The sequence below is a fragment of the Microcaecilia unicolor genome, chromosome 4 (genome assembly GCF_901765095.1).
Source record: "Microcaecilia unicolor chromosome 4, aMicUni1.1, whole genome shotgun sequence".
Lineage (NCBI taxonomy): Eukaryota > Metazoa > Chordata > Amphibia > Gymnophiona > Siphonopidae > Microcaecilia > Microcaecilia unicolor.
Genome location: NC_044034.1, coordinates 230,642,886 through 230,657,979, shown reverse-complemented (window position 1 = coordinate 230,657,979; position 15,094 = coordinate 230,642,886). Strand labels below are relative to the sequence as shown.

The 15,094-nt window shown below is 39.9% G+C and overlaps 1 protein-coding gene across 1 annotated transcript in view; it reads left to right on the top strand.

The window, feature by feature from the left end:
• Positions 1-15,094, top strand: part of CPT1A (carnitine palmitoyltransferase 1A) — a 254,233-nt gene that overhangs the window by 42,572 nt on the left and 196,567 nt on the right.

Below are 15,094 nucleotides of genomic sequence, written 5' to 3'. Positions count from 1 at the left end.
AGGGGGCACTCCTGGATCTTCATTCCTGCTGTTCCTGCTTGCAAGTTCCAGTTCCGGGTTTTCCTGTAAGTCCTACCGGCTGCCAGAACCTGAGGGCTCAACCCTCGGGGAAAGGTGGTCAAGTGTAGGTGAAGCCTAGGTCCAGTGTGTTCCAGTCCAGCGGGTTTCACTCCTGTATGTTCCAGTCCTGTGGGGCCCTCCAGTGTGTTCCAGTCCAGCGGGCTCCACTCCAGTGCGCACCCGTCCGGTGCGTTCCAGTTCCGTGTATTCCGGTGTAGAACTCCAGTCCGGGGTTCCGGTCCAGTTTTCTCATCTCTACCTTGGAGGTGATCTTGCCTGCCACTGCCGCTCCAAGGTAGTGGCCCATGGGCTCACGAACCCAGTGCTCCCGGGGAAGAAGCCTGACAGTATGCCAAGGTCCTCGAGCACGCGACAGGCGCCAGGGGTGATATGGGAAATTACAGACCAGTAAGCCTGATGTCGGTGCAGGGTAAAATAGTGGAAACTATTATAAAGAACAAAATTACGGAACACATAAACATAGTTTAATCGGACAGAGTCAGCATGGGTTCAGCCAAGGGAAGTCTTGCCTCACCAATTTGTTTCATTTCTTTGAAGGCATAAATAAACATGTAGATAAAGGTGAGCCAGTTGATGATGTGTATCTAGATTTTCAGGAAGCTTTTGATAAAGTTCCTCATGAGACTCCTGAGAAAATTGGAGAGTCATGGTGTGGGTTAGGAATTGGTTACTGGACAGAAAACAGAGGGTAGGGTTAAATGGTCAGTTCTCTCAATGGAGGAGGGTGAACAGTGGAGTGCCGCAAGGATCTGTACTGGGACCGGTACTATTTAACATATTTATAAATGATATGGAAATCGGAATGACGAGTGAGGTGATCAGATTTGCAGATGATACAAAACTATTCAAGGTTGTTGAAACATGTGCAGACTGAAATATTGCAGGAAGGCCTTAGGAAATTGGAAAACTGGGCATCCAAATAGCAGATGAAATTTAATGTGGACAAATGCAAGGTGATGCACATTGGAAAGAATAATTTGAATCTTAGTTACTTGATTCTATGGTCCACTTTGGGGGTCAGTGCTCAAGAAAAAGATCTGGGTGTAAATCTTCTGCTCAGTGTGCGGCGGTGGCCAAAAAAGCAAACAGGATTCTAGGAATTATTAGGAAAAGGATGGTGAATAAGACCGCAAATATTATAATGCCTTTGTATCGCTCCATGGTGCATCCACACTTTGAGTATTGCATTCAGTTCTGGTCGCCATATCTCAAAAAAGATATAGCTGAATTAGAAAAAGTTCAAAGAAGAGCGACTAAAATGATGGGATGGAACTCCTCTTCTACAAGGAAAGGCTGAAGAGGATAGGGCTCTTCAGCTTAGAAAAGAGACGGATGAGGTGAGATATGATTGAGGTCTACAAAATCCTGAGTGGTGTAGAATGAGTAGAAGTAAATAGATTTTTTTTTTACTCATTCCAAAAGTACAAAAGACTAGGGGACATTCGAAGTTACATGGAAATTCTTTTAAAACAAATAGGAGGAAATATTCACTCAACAAATAGTTAAGCTCTGGAACTCTTTGCCGGAAGATGTGGTAACAGTGGTTAGCATATTTGGGTTTATAAAAGGTTTGGACAAATTTCTGGAGGAAAAGTCCATAGTCTGCTTTTGAGGCAGACATGGGAAGTAACTGCTTGCCCTGGGATTTGTAGTATGGAGTATTTCCACAATTTGGGTTTTTGCCAGGTACTTGTGACCTGGCTTGGCCACTGTTTGGAAAACTGGAAACTGGGCTAGATGGACCATTGGTCTGACCCAGTATGGCTACTCTTATGTTCTTGTGTACCCAAGGTGAATTTAACGTTTAGAGTAAGGGGTTCTCAACACCATCTTTGGGACATATCTAGCCAGTCAGGTTTTCAGGATACTCTTAATGAATATGCATGAAATACATTTTTGTGCCCTACCTCCATGGTATGCAAATTTAGCTCAAGTATTTTCATTGTGGGTATCCTGAAAACCTGACAGGCTAGGTGTGTCCCAAGGATTGGGTTAAGAACCCCCAATTTACAGTAAAGAGTATAACTATAGATGAATAAGGTTATAACTTGTATAAATGGACAACCTATATTAGAGATATTAATCAAATAGGGTACCGTGCATTCAAAAAGATTACTGAGAGAGTTTTACCATCAAGGACACAGGATCAGGGGGAAAAGAGAAAAAAGACAGACTACTCCTTGGAAAAGCCATATTGAAGAGAAAATAAAATCATTGCAAGCAGAGGTGCGTTTTTGATAAATGGGTATCTAAAAGGATCAAGAACACCAAACATAATGAGGAAAATTCAAAACATCAAATTGAAACTTGGATTAATAGAGGCAGATCTTTTGTTCATATGCTCCAATAATAAATTGAAAATAGCAGCTGAAACACAAAAATTGTTGAGATAAGAAAACAGTTCAAATTATTTAGAGAAAACCCAAAATATTCTGTGGGGAATTGGGGAAGAACATCAGTATAGTGAAAACACCACCAACTAAAGCTGAAACAGGTGTTTTCCAGAAACATGTAGGGAGACTGTAGAGCAGAACTGAGAAGCATAATGGCTACCTTGCCTACAGGAGAATTTGGAATTATTATTATTATTACATTTGTACCCCGTGCTTTCCCACACATGGCAGGCTCAATGTGGCTTACATAGAATTACAATTTTTTAAGAAAAATATACAGTTTGTAGTGAACACAAAATAAATGGGGCTAACGGATAAGTAAATTGAACATAAGAGGAATTGGGTACAGAAGGAATTGAGTGTTGAGAGGTAGGTGTAGGAATATGGAAAGGAATGGATATGGGGTAGCAAAAAGAATAATGGGAACATGGTCAATGTAAAACAAATGTCAATAAGAATCATGGAATGGGCAAACATTACAGCTGTGGAATAGCCTGAAGTAACAACAAATAAGCTAGAAAACAGTTTAAAAAGAGTCTCAAATGGGAAGAGACTTGACCCAGATGGAGTGACAAACGTTTGACTCAAACAGATACATTCTTTCACCAAGACATGGCAAACTGCAAGAATCAATTGATCAGGCAGCCAGATTTGACATCGCATGGGCTTATAACAGGAAGAATGTTTCTGTTTTTCAAAAGGAAGATGCAAACAACCTACCCAGATACTACAGACGCATAACTTTTTTTTTTTTTAATCTATAGTCTAGAAGTTGTTCACTGCAGGAGGTGGATAGTATATTTTTTATTGATTCTAATAACACTGTGGCAGTAGAGCAGACTGGCAACAAGAGGGGATCATATGGAATGAATGATCAGCTGTTGTTAAATAAAGCCGTCATGGCCAGTGATAAGAAAAATAAAAATCTCATTGTATCATAGATTGATTATAAGAAAGCCTTTGATAATGTCCTACACTCCTTGGTAATATATTTCTTTGAACTGTATAAAATAAAAACCAAATTGATTTGAGTATATTAACTTCACCATGAAAATGTAGCAAACCACGCACCTGTATGTATGTTCTTCTGTATCAGGATCTAATAAGGAATATACCAGGGAGAGTCCGTGCCACGATTTTTGTTTTGTTTTGTATAGCACTTAATCCTTAGAGTACACTTCTTAATTCTTTAAGTTATGGATTTTGTTTTAATTCTAACACTAGCGAAGACCCAGAGGTCACATCACCTCTGTTGTTTGTGGATGACTTGAAGCTCTACAGGTCCAGCAATCAACATTTGGCAGAACAATTCTGTTTAGTTAAACATTTTTCAGATGACATCAGGATGTCTTTTTGCCTGGATAAATGTGTTAAGTCAACTTTCCTGGAAGAACAATTAAGTAAGATTGAAAACATTTCTTTGATGATTGTGCCTTCAAGGAACTTGAATAGGAAGAGGTACATAAATATCTAGGAGCTGAGGAAGGAGTTAAAATTCATCATAAAATACTGAGAGAAAAGACCACCAAGGAGTATGACAGGAGATTAAAATTGTAATGAAAAGTTCTGTAACATCAAAGAAAAGGATAGAAGCCATCAACCAGATTGCAATTTCTGTATTTTTATATAGCTTTGGAATTGTGGACTGGCTTCTTAAATAACCTTGAAAATTGGACGTATGAGCAAGGAATCTCCTCCACACTTATGAAGTAGTCTATAAGAATCAATGTATGCCGAGACTTAATATTCCTAGAGCCAAAGGAGGAGTGGGTTTCACAGAAATAGATTATACGTATAGAGCTACCATCATACGCTTCCAAGCTTATTTAACAGCATCAACGGATCCAAACACACAAAAATGTGCTAAAGTATGAGTGAGCAAGCGTTCAGAATGTAATTCCATCAATGAGCTTGGACAGTTACCCCGAGAAACAGAAATATGAAGGCAGATAAAGACCATGTGGCCTTTCCAGCCTGCCAATCCTTGCCATCTACTCTCGCTATTACTCCCTTAGAGATCCTATCTAATTGTCTCAAGCTTTTTTGAATCCAGATACAGTTTTCATCGCCACCACCTACACCGGGAGGCCATTCCATGAATTCACCACCCTTTCCATGAAGAAGTATTCACTCAGGTTACTTCTGAGTCTTTTCCCTTTGACCTTCAACCTATGCCCCCTCGTTCCAGAATTTCCTTTCAATTGAAAGACTCTCCTTCTGCGCGTTTATGCTGCATAGGTGTTTAAATGTGCGTTTATGGCTCATAGGTATTTAAATATCTCTATCGTATCTCCTCTCTCCTGCTTTCCTTCCAAAGTATACATATTGAGATCTTTAAGTCTGTCCCCATAAGCTTTATGATGACCACTGACCATTTTAGTAGCCGCCCTCTGGACCGATTCCATCCTGTTTGTCTTTTTGAAGGTGCGGGCTCCAGAATTGTATATAATGTTACAGTTCATTTATAGTCTGCCATCTCCCATAAATATAGTTCACAGTGAATTACATTAAGATTCTAGAACACAGTAGTCTAGGAAGTTACATAACAGAAATACAGAAAATATTTTAAACTTATAACAATATAACATACAGTACTACTAATAAAACAAAAAAGCAACCATGAATCAGATTATTTCTTTATCACATAGATCTGAAACGATAGTGGCTTCGGATGGTATAATTTAATGATATTTCTAAGATTGGTAAAAGTTTTCAAAATTTTGAAGCTTGACATCAAACAGTTAAAAAGTTTCTTTGAGGTAATGCCTTTAGGACTTGCAACAAGCTTTGGAAATTATATAGATGGTTCATGTATAATTTACAAGATTGATCATATATAATGGAACTTGTCCAAATGTAATTTTCCATAACAAACAACCCAACTTAAAAAATATCCTCGCTTCAACAGGCAACTAATGAATCTTAATAAAATGAGTAGTTCTATCTGTTTTTGTAAGGTGAAAATTAAGCATAGGGCTACATTTAGAACTATTTGAATTTCTCTTATTAAATGATTTGGTAAACCCAGGTAGATTATATTACAGTAATCAAGTTTACAGAGAATCAGTTCATGCACTACTAATTGAAACAAGTAGATATTTTCAAATTGATCTTAATTTTCTCATTGCATAGAACAAACTCCTTACTATGAAGTTTATTTGGTGTTCCATAGATAATTTATCAAATATGACACCCAAACGTTTTTATGGGTTTATCAAGCACAAAATGATTCCCATCAAACAGTAAACTTGATCTTAATTCTTTTTTTCTGTTTTATTTTGTTTGATTTCTTTTTTTTATTTATCATTTTACTTAATTACATTCACATTTATCACATAAATGTAAGGAAATACAGAAATTAATATAAAAAGGAAAACATTTTCTCTCAACAATATATATTTACATAATTGTCCACAATTGGAAGATCCAAGATCAGGAAAACAATCTTAAAGAAAATAAGAAAAACTCAAAATGGTTAATCTCACATTTTCTGAGGGAGGAAGGTGAATCGGTTATTGCAGCCGGTACAGTGGTAACTGAAGGAAGTTGCTGCAGAGGATTCTCCATCTGTTTCCACAAACTCTTATAATTTCTTAGGTTCAAACAAATAAGTAATAAGGAAATAAAACACTTACAAGGGAATCGCGCTAGGAAGGTCCCACCTAGGGCAATGATTCCTGGCTTAAAAGCCAAGACTTCACACCTCCCAATCTGCGATTCCCTTGATGTGTCAGGAAATATATGCATCGTTGAACCCAAAAAACTATCAACCATGTATTGGAAATACAATTTCAAAACATTATTCCTATCTAAATCAAAGACGAAAGTCACTAATAATATAACTCTATCTATAACTTCTGAATTTTTCAAAATGTCAGTTAAATTTACATCTCTTTTCTCTGATAAAGAAGATTTTAAAGGAAATATAATTTTAGCCACCAAAAGGTGGCTATCAGAAGGTATTAGCAAAGTATCAGAGAAATATTTCTTCAAGAATTCAGTAGCTGATATATAGGATATTATAGGTAAATTTATCATTCTCAAGTTATTTTCACTTAATTGGTTCTCCAGAAATTCCAATTTTTACAAGAAAGATAACTATTCTTCATTACCAAATTATCTGATTTTCATAGAGAAGCCATTTCCATAATCAAAGTCTCTATTTTTATATCTTGGACTTCCACTTTGTTAGATAAGTATTAATATAAATTCTTTAACTTGCATAGTGAAAAATTTTAAACATCTGAAGAAGAGAGTTATTCACATTCTGCTGCAGGTCCTATAGTACGTCCATTATGACATTATTGGCTTCACCAAGTCCAATTTCTCCACAGAAACCGCTCCAGATATCTTCGGGGGGGAAGAGCTCACTCTCCAATCCCCCAGTTGGTTTATTATCCGAGTTGATGCTGCGCCAGGACCTCCTCGGGTCACATGAAAATCCTAACCCACTTTGGGTGTTTCCATTATTGACCTCCATAGCGAAGCAATACTATTTCCGGGTCTTGGAGGGGTCGTGCCAACAGGGGGACTCAAAGTCACTCCCTCCACTGAGATTTGGCAATAAAGCCTTGCTGTTCCCCGAAGCAAGAACAGATATCCCCAACGTTATGACCCCGAATCTCTCCAAAATAGACTGAGAAGTGGTGGGAACCCCAGCCGTGTTCGAGGAGGACAGCACCGTGGCTTTGCCTTTTCTCTTCCCCATTCTCTGGGGAGTGCGCCCTCTTCTTCAGGCATTCTGGTGTAAAAAGGGAACTCAACTAGCGTACGTTCTCCCTCAATGCCATCTTGGATCCTCCAGGTTGGGACACACTTTGGTTTCTCTTCAGAGGCCTGTCTGATATGGGTAACCCTACAGCATAGCCCTCTGAGTCATTGAAACACGGAAGCCCCTCCACCACTTACAAGGTGGTGTCCCTTCGGAGGGGTAGTTTGTTTGTTTGTTTTCTATTGATAGCCCCTACTAATAGAAATTGTCTTTTCCTTATTTAATTTCAAACGGTGAGATGACATCCAATTAGTAATAGTACGAAAGCAGTGAGAAACCCTATTGGTTAAAATCTGAAACGTAGTAGCAACAGGAAAAATTAAAGTAATATCAGCATAAATGAAACCTCTAAATGAGGTTTCACCAGAGTTTTAAACGGGGGCATCATCACCTCCCTTTTCTTACTGGACATTCCTCTCCCTATGCTCCCAATCATCCTAGCTTTCGCCGGCGCCTTTATACCTGTTTGGCCACCTTAAGATCATCACACCCAAATCCTACTCCTCTTTCGTGCACAAAAATTCTTCAACACCTAAACTGTATCATTCTCTCGGGCTTTTGCAGCCCAAATGCATGACCCTGCGTTTTTTAGCATTAAATTTTAGCTGCCATAATCTGGACCATTATTCAAGCTTTGCTAGGTCCTTCTTTATGTTTCCCACACCATTAGGGATGTCTACCTTATTGCAGATTTTGGTATCATTCACGAAGAGGCAAATCTTACCAGACAGCCCTTCAGCAGTATTGCTTACAAAAATGTAAAACAAAACACTAACCCCCTCCCCCAACAAACTTAGCCAAAGAACCAAACATTGCAACACACCACTGGTAACATCCTTTTCCTCAGAGGGAGCTCAATTTACCGCTACCCTCTGTCGTTTTCCACTCAACCAGTTCCTAACTCGGTCACTTTACGGCCATACTGAGGGCACTTAGTTTATTTGTCTTCTATACAGAACCGTGTCAAAGGCTTTGCTAAAATATAAATACATCGCATCTAATGCTCTCCCTTGATCCAACTCTCTGGTACCTAGTCAAAGAAATTAATCAGATATGTCTGACAAGACCTGTCTCTAGTGAACCCATGTTGCAGAAGGAATGAGTGAGAATTTACCTATATGCACAGGAATGGAATCAACAGAACATGTAAAGTAGGAGAAAAAGCTCTTTAAATAATTAGATGAGCAAACAAGGAAAAACAAGTAGCAAATGCATAAATACAGTAGGAAATATGAAGTGCTACTCCAAGAACCATATGTGGATCAAACCAGGACACTCAAATTGTTAAGGAGAGGAGAACTAGAACCTAAAGATGAGATGAGTTGTAGCCCAGGACAGCAGATTATGGACGAGATGGTTCATAGCTTCATAGAAAAACTGGTACAGCAGATACTTGTAGATTGTGTGAGAGAGAATTGTTTTCTTACCATTGTGAACCTTGGTTCCCCTTGTGATTAGTGACTGACTATATACCTTTAGGTCTCTTCTTAAATAATGTGCTCCATTTCCCCTATGAAACGTAAGCCCAGACTACAAGTGGTTGGGATCTCTGAAAGAAGTGTTGCAAAATCACACTGAACTGTGACTCTCTATCAGCCTTCAGCATCAGGAAGCACAGCTATGTTGCTCTAGTTTCATCACTGCTGACCATTGATACTGGTCAGAGGTGGGGCCTACTCCTGTTGGCCTCTCTTCCCTCATTAAGAACATAAGAATATAAGTGTTGCCATAATGGGACAGACCATTTTCAGCCTCACCAGCATAGAGTTGAAACTACTGTCACCAGTGGAGATTTATCAGGTTTTGTGGTCTGCAAAATTGTTAACTTTCTGAAATTGGCATCAGTTTTGAGCTTTACATGGAAAAAGAGCAGCGGAGCACACAATTCTTATTCTTGTTTTTTGATTAAGTATGTACATCGCTTCTATTTGGCCTTAGCCAAGACTGGTAATTCATAAAAGTTGTAAATAAAGATAAACAGGTCAGGCAGCCATATTTTTGGGCCTGCTAGTACCTCCACCATAACCTGCTTTTCCATATGTCTCTATTGAAGATGGCGTAAGTCAGGATAAAATAAGCTATGCAGCATAATAAAGCATTTGTTCTGTGATAGAAAGATAATAAAATAAGTACAGTAGTAGAAAGTACAACAACATTTAAATAAAAACTTCTCAAATATATTGAATCCTACAATCCCAGATCTTAACCCGGCTAAGTAAATTGAGAGAAAAACACGTTTTCAGTTGGATCTTTTGTATAATAACTAGGCTCAAGCTGTAATTACTGAAGACTATTCCACAGGGTAGGGGCTATCCCAGTGAAGGCTGCCACACAAGTAGATGAAAGATGTATCACCTTGACTGTGGAAAAACTAAGGAGACCTGGGATGGAGTGGCCTAATAGAGCTGGTTCTATATTGAGAATAAGGTGAAAAGTCCACTGAGGGTAGATGAATGCTAAAACCCCAAAAAGAGAATAGCAGCAGAGAGACAGTGGGAAATGGGCTGATGACTCAAGACCAGGACAACAGACTGGTGTCTAAAATAATTAATTTATTAAAGACTTGACACAGATCTTGGGCCACAGGCCTACCTCAGGAGTTTTGTTAGCTGCTTGAATAGGTAAAACTCCAAAAGATGGTGTTCTTAAAATGCTGTCCTACAAATTTGGTCTTAAAGACCTTTGGTGAAAATCAGCTTAAGTACTGAGAAAGTGTATTCACATTAAAGTTGCTAAGCGCTTAGGTACTTTAATGTGAATACATGTCTTCAGCACTTGTTGACTTTGTACTACAGTATTCAATACCCATTCATTCAGCTAACAAGACTCCTAAGGCATGCCTGTGGCCGAAACAGATCTGTGTCCAGTCTTTAATAAATTAATTATTTTAGACACCAGTCTGTTGTCCTGGCCTCTTGAGTCATTGGCTCATTTCCCACTGTCTTTGTGCTGCTAATAGTTAGAGCAGTAGGCTGAGAACCTTGTGATCTTGGGTAAGTCTTGAAACACTCCATTGCCTCAAGTGCAAACTTAAATTGTAAGCCTGGGTAAGTCTTGAAACACTCCATTGCCTCTGGGAATAGGAAAATACCTACCAGAACATAACTTGTCTTGAGCTACTGCTAAATCCAGTAGCTACTGCTAAATCCAAAAATCTTTGCTCTGCCGTTTCCCTTCCTTCCTGGTTTATCAATGCATTGTGGTATTCTGCAAGAATCATTTAACCATTTAACATCTTTGTTCAGTCTTTGGCTCTTCATCGGGCTGTTACTTCTATTTGTATGCTCACAATATTTTATTGTAAGCCATTTTGATGGTTTTCCTGGATGGGGTATTAAATAATAAGAAACTTGAAACTCAGCAATGCAGGAAAAGTTGTACAAGTTTAAAGATTTGAACATTTTTGAACTTCATGCTTGTGTGTCTGCTTTGGGAAGACATTGTGAACAATTTCTGTGACTGAAATTATCCATATCTTTGCAGGAGTAGCTTTTTTTGTTGCTAATCTAAAAAGGTCACACAAGTTTTTGCTAAATGTATGTGGGACAACTGTTAAGTTTTTTGTTCCAATTTTTGAGTCATATATTTTACAAGGTATGAGACAACAACATAAACATGTGGTTATGTGTGTTGTTGTTGCTATTTTTACATTTCAGCATATCTCTCTATATAAAATGCACCGCCAGCGTTCTATGAGGCAAACTTACCCAGCATTCCAAGTTTTGTTGTCATGGTCCAGATCAGTTTACCACCATGAGTGCTTGCCCCGCCCTCGAATAACAACGTGATGATGTCTGGGGCGGGGCTATGGCAACGAATCCCCAGTTCCACCGCCCTCCGACACTCCACCCCCCCGACGCACACAGAAAAACAGCGACCTATGCAAATCCTCCACTCCCCCCCCCCCCACGGAGTGCCATCCGAACACCTGATCCGCCGCGATCAAGATTTATTGTTTCTGATTTTGAAGCCGAAAAGGCTTTCCTACTTTCCTACTTGCTCTGTTAACATCTGGATATATCCACACTTTTTGACCATGAAACATAGCTTGAGAATTAGAAAAACAGAGCTTCATTACAGTATTTAAATCTTGCTCAAATTCAAGTAATTTTTTTTAACAAAATTGCTGTGCAAACTTCCTCATCAGTCTAAAAAAACTCCTTCCAATCTCTTTTTATTTTATGATTACTTTTCTTTCATTACTTCAAACCATTTCTGTATTTCTTCCATATTGGAGCCTTAAGAATTTAGGACACTTATCTCAATTTAAAGATAATATGTAGTCATTGATCAAGTTGCAAGTATGAGTCGAGATGGAGACAGGGGGACAAAAACTGTTACAGCTGGAATAAAAATAGATATATAAACTGCAATCTATTATTTCAAAAGGACTAATAATAAGATAGAATGGAAAGTGTTTTGGTAAATAAGGTATTTAACCATTTAAACTGACCATGGAGTAGACCACCATTGGTCCATGAACTAATAAGTAAATCAGTAGGTGATTGGTTCAAACATGACAGCGCCCTTTTAAAAAAAGCTGGATGCCATTTTTGATTTTTGTCTTAAAAAATCAAGGCTGACCCGAAGGAACATTACTAGGTAGAAGCAGATATTGCATAAATGCAAATGAATAAACTTTGCTATATAAGTCCATGTAGCTCCAGATTTCATCTGTTTGTTTCATTTTGGACAGGACACTAAGGGCCCCTTTTACTAAGCCGAGTAGGTGCCTATGCACACCGAACGCACGCCAAATTGGAGTTACCGCCAGGTTACCGTGTGGCCCTTGCGGTAATTTCAATTTTGGTGCGCGTCCACTACGTACGTCTGAAAAATATTTTTTATTTTCTTGCGTATAACGGACGCACTCCAATTGGCATCTGACACACATAGAGGGGCATAATCGAACGCAAACACCCATGTGTAAGAACGTCCATCTCCGAGAACGGGTCGTGAAGGGGTGATCGTATTTTCGAAAAAGATGGACGTTTATCTTTAGTCTCGAAAATACGGTTTGTGCCAGGCAAATGCATTGGATTTGGGCGTTTTTGAGATGTGGGCGTTTTCGTTTTTCAGCGATAATCGAAACCGAAGCGTCCCAGCTCAAAAACGACCAAATCCAAGGCTTTGGGTCGTGGGAGGGGCCAGGATTCGTAGTGCACTGGTCCCCCTCACATGCCAGGACACCAACCGGGCACCCTAGGGGGCACTTTAAAAAAAACAGGAAAAAACATTAAATTACCTCCCAGGTGCATAGCTCCTTTACCTTGGAGTTAGACCCCCAAAACCCACTCCCCACAACTCAACACCATTACCATAGCACTTAATGGTGAAGGGGGGCACCTACATGTGGGTACAGTGGGGGTGGGGGTGGGGGTTACAGGGCTCCCATTTACCACCACAAGTGGTACAGGTAGGGGGGATGGGCCTGGGTCCGCCTGCCTGAAGTGCACTGCATTACCCACTAAAACTGCTCCAGGGACAGGACTTGCTGCTGCTATATAACTTTGGCACAGCAGTTTACACCATAAGACTAATCTCGCTGAAAACGTCCTTTATTTCAATAACCGCGTTTACTCACAGTTAACTGCAGATCAGAGGTTGTGCCCCACTGGCAACGAGTCTCCCTGGTACTATGATTAGCAGTAGGTCCGAGCTGGCAGAATGGTGTACAATACCCTCTTTCAGCAACATTCAAGGGAAGAACTAAGTTCTGTAACGTGGCTAACACACGAAAGGGATCTAAAACGGACTTACAAAAATGGCCACTACCTCGTGGACTACTGGAAACAAAACAGGGCAAACTCTGACCCAGTAAGCAGAGGGAAAAGCACCATGGGAGAAGAGCCTACCAACTACCAACATCGTGAGACTGTAACACAAGCTAGTGAAATCATGGAGCCCAATACCCTACACCCACCACAATGCAATGCTGATGTGACCCTGCAGTGCACCCGAGAGCCACATCTGACCCAGGGAAAGGCTGTGAGAGGATCGAACACATTCTGCTGTCATGGAGGTGGGTACGGAATTTGAGGGTGGCATAGAGGCTTGGAAATAAGGTTTTTGCAAGTGGGTTTTTTTTGGTGGGAGGGGGTTAGTGACCACTGGGGGAGTCAGGGGAGGTGATTCCCGATTCCCTCCGGTGGTCATCTGGTCGTTAAGGGCACTTTTTTGGGACCTGTTTGTGAGAAAAAAAGGGTCCAAAAAAAGTGTCCTAAATTCTCGCTAAAAGCGCCTTTCTTTTTTCCATTATCGGCTCCGACATGCCCCCGTCAACTTTATTCGTTCCCACGATGGAGTGCAGTTGAAGACAACCAAAATCGGCTTTCGATTATACCGATTTGGCCGCCCACGGGAAACGGATGCCCATCTCCCGAACATGGGCGTTTTTCTCCTTTCGAAAATAAGCAGGATTGGTCATTACCGCCCAGATTCTTTACCGCTGGCAGTAAGGTCTCCGACCCAAAATGGACACGTGGCAATTCTGATTTTGCCCCACGTCCATTTTCGGCAAAAAAAAAAAAAAAAAAAGAGGCATGCTAAAAAATGGAACAGCGCGTGCCCAAATCTCACGCCTGCTCTATTGCAAGCCATTTTTCAGCGCTCCTTTATAAAAGGGAAAGGGAATGGGACTTATAATACCGCCTTTCTGTGGTTTTTCCAATTACATTCAAAGCGGTTTACATATTATTATATACAAGTACTTATTTGTACCTGGGACAATGGAGGGTTAAGTGACTTGCCCAGAGTCACAAGGAGCTGCAGTGGGAATCGAACCCAGTTCCCCAGGATCAGAGTTCGCTGCACTAACCACTAGGTCACTCCTCCACTCCCTAAATGTGAACAGCTGGCAGTTTGCCTCCTGAGGAAGCATGTAATGAAACAGGCGCTCTGTTGAGCAAACCAAAAAGAATTATCTTTAAATTGAGGTAAGTGGCCTAAATTCTAAAGGTTCTAATATGGAAGAAATATAGAAACATTATTGTTTGAAGTAATGAAAGAAAGCAACCAATAAGAAAATTGAGAAAAAAGTAATCATAATAAAATTGATTGGAAGGAGGTTTTTTTAGACATGAGGAAGTTTGCACAGCAATTTTGTTGAAAAACAATGATGAGCTGAGCATCTGAAGTCTTTTCCTCCATTCATAAAGTGAAGTAAAATCAGAAAATCTTGCTATTGGGTTCTTTTGAGCAAGATAGTCGCCATATATTCAAATTCACGTAAGCAATAAGTAGCTCTCTAACTTTTGTTATGGATTCTTCCAATATAGCTGAAAGATTGAACAATCTGTCCATTCTCACCATAATCTCCCACAATTTCCCTATGAGCATTCCTTGACGATATTGGTAAATAAAATATCTTATTTAATGGTGGAATACATTCTGAGGGAAACTTCAGTACTTCAGATTTTTTAAACATGTCTATGGGCAAAATGCAGGGGGGGTTTAGGAAAAGGCAGCAGTTGAAGGTTAAACCTCCTGTTATAGTTTTCCATTTGCTCAGCTTTCTTATGGATAAGTTAACATCCTTAGCGGCTACATTTTAAATTCTTAGGGTATTTTAATCTGTCCCTGGATCTGTTGGAACTGGGTTGAGCAAGAACGCTTCACTCCCTCCACCATCTTTGCTAAGACATGGACTTGGAAACCAAAGAGATTACCTCTTCAGTAGATTTATTCATGGTGGAGTTAAAATCTTGCAAGGCTTTCTAAATAATGTCCAAAATGTAATCACTGCGAGAGCTGCAACCACCAATGCTGCCCCTTCGATTTCCTCTTCATGGAGTTTGCTGTCTGGTGCCTTCAGGGCCTCAACACACAGCGCTGCTGATGCCTCCAAACA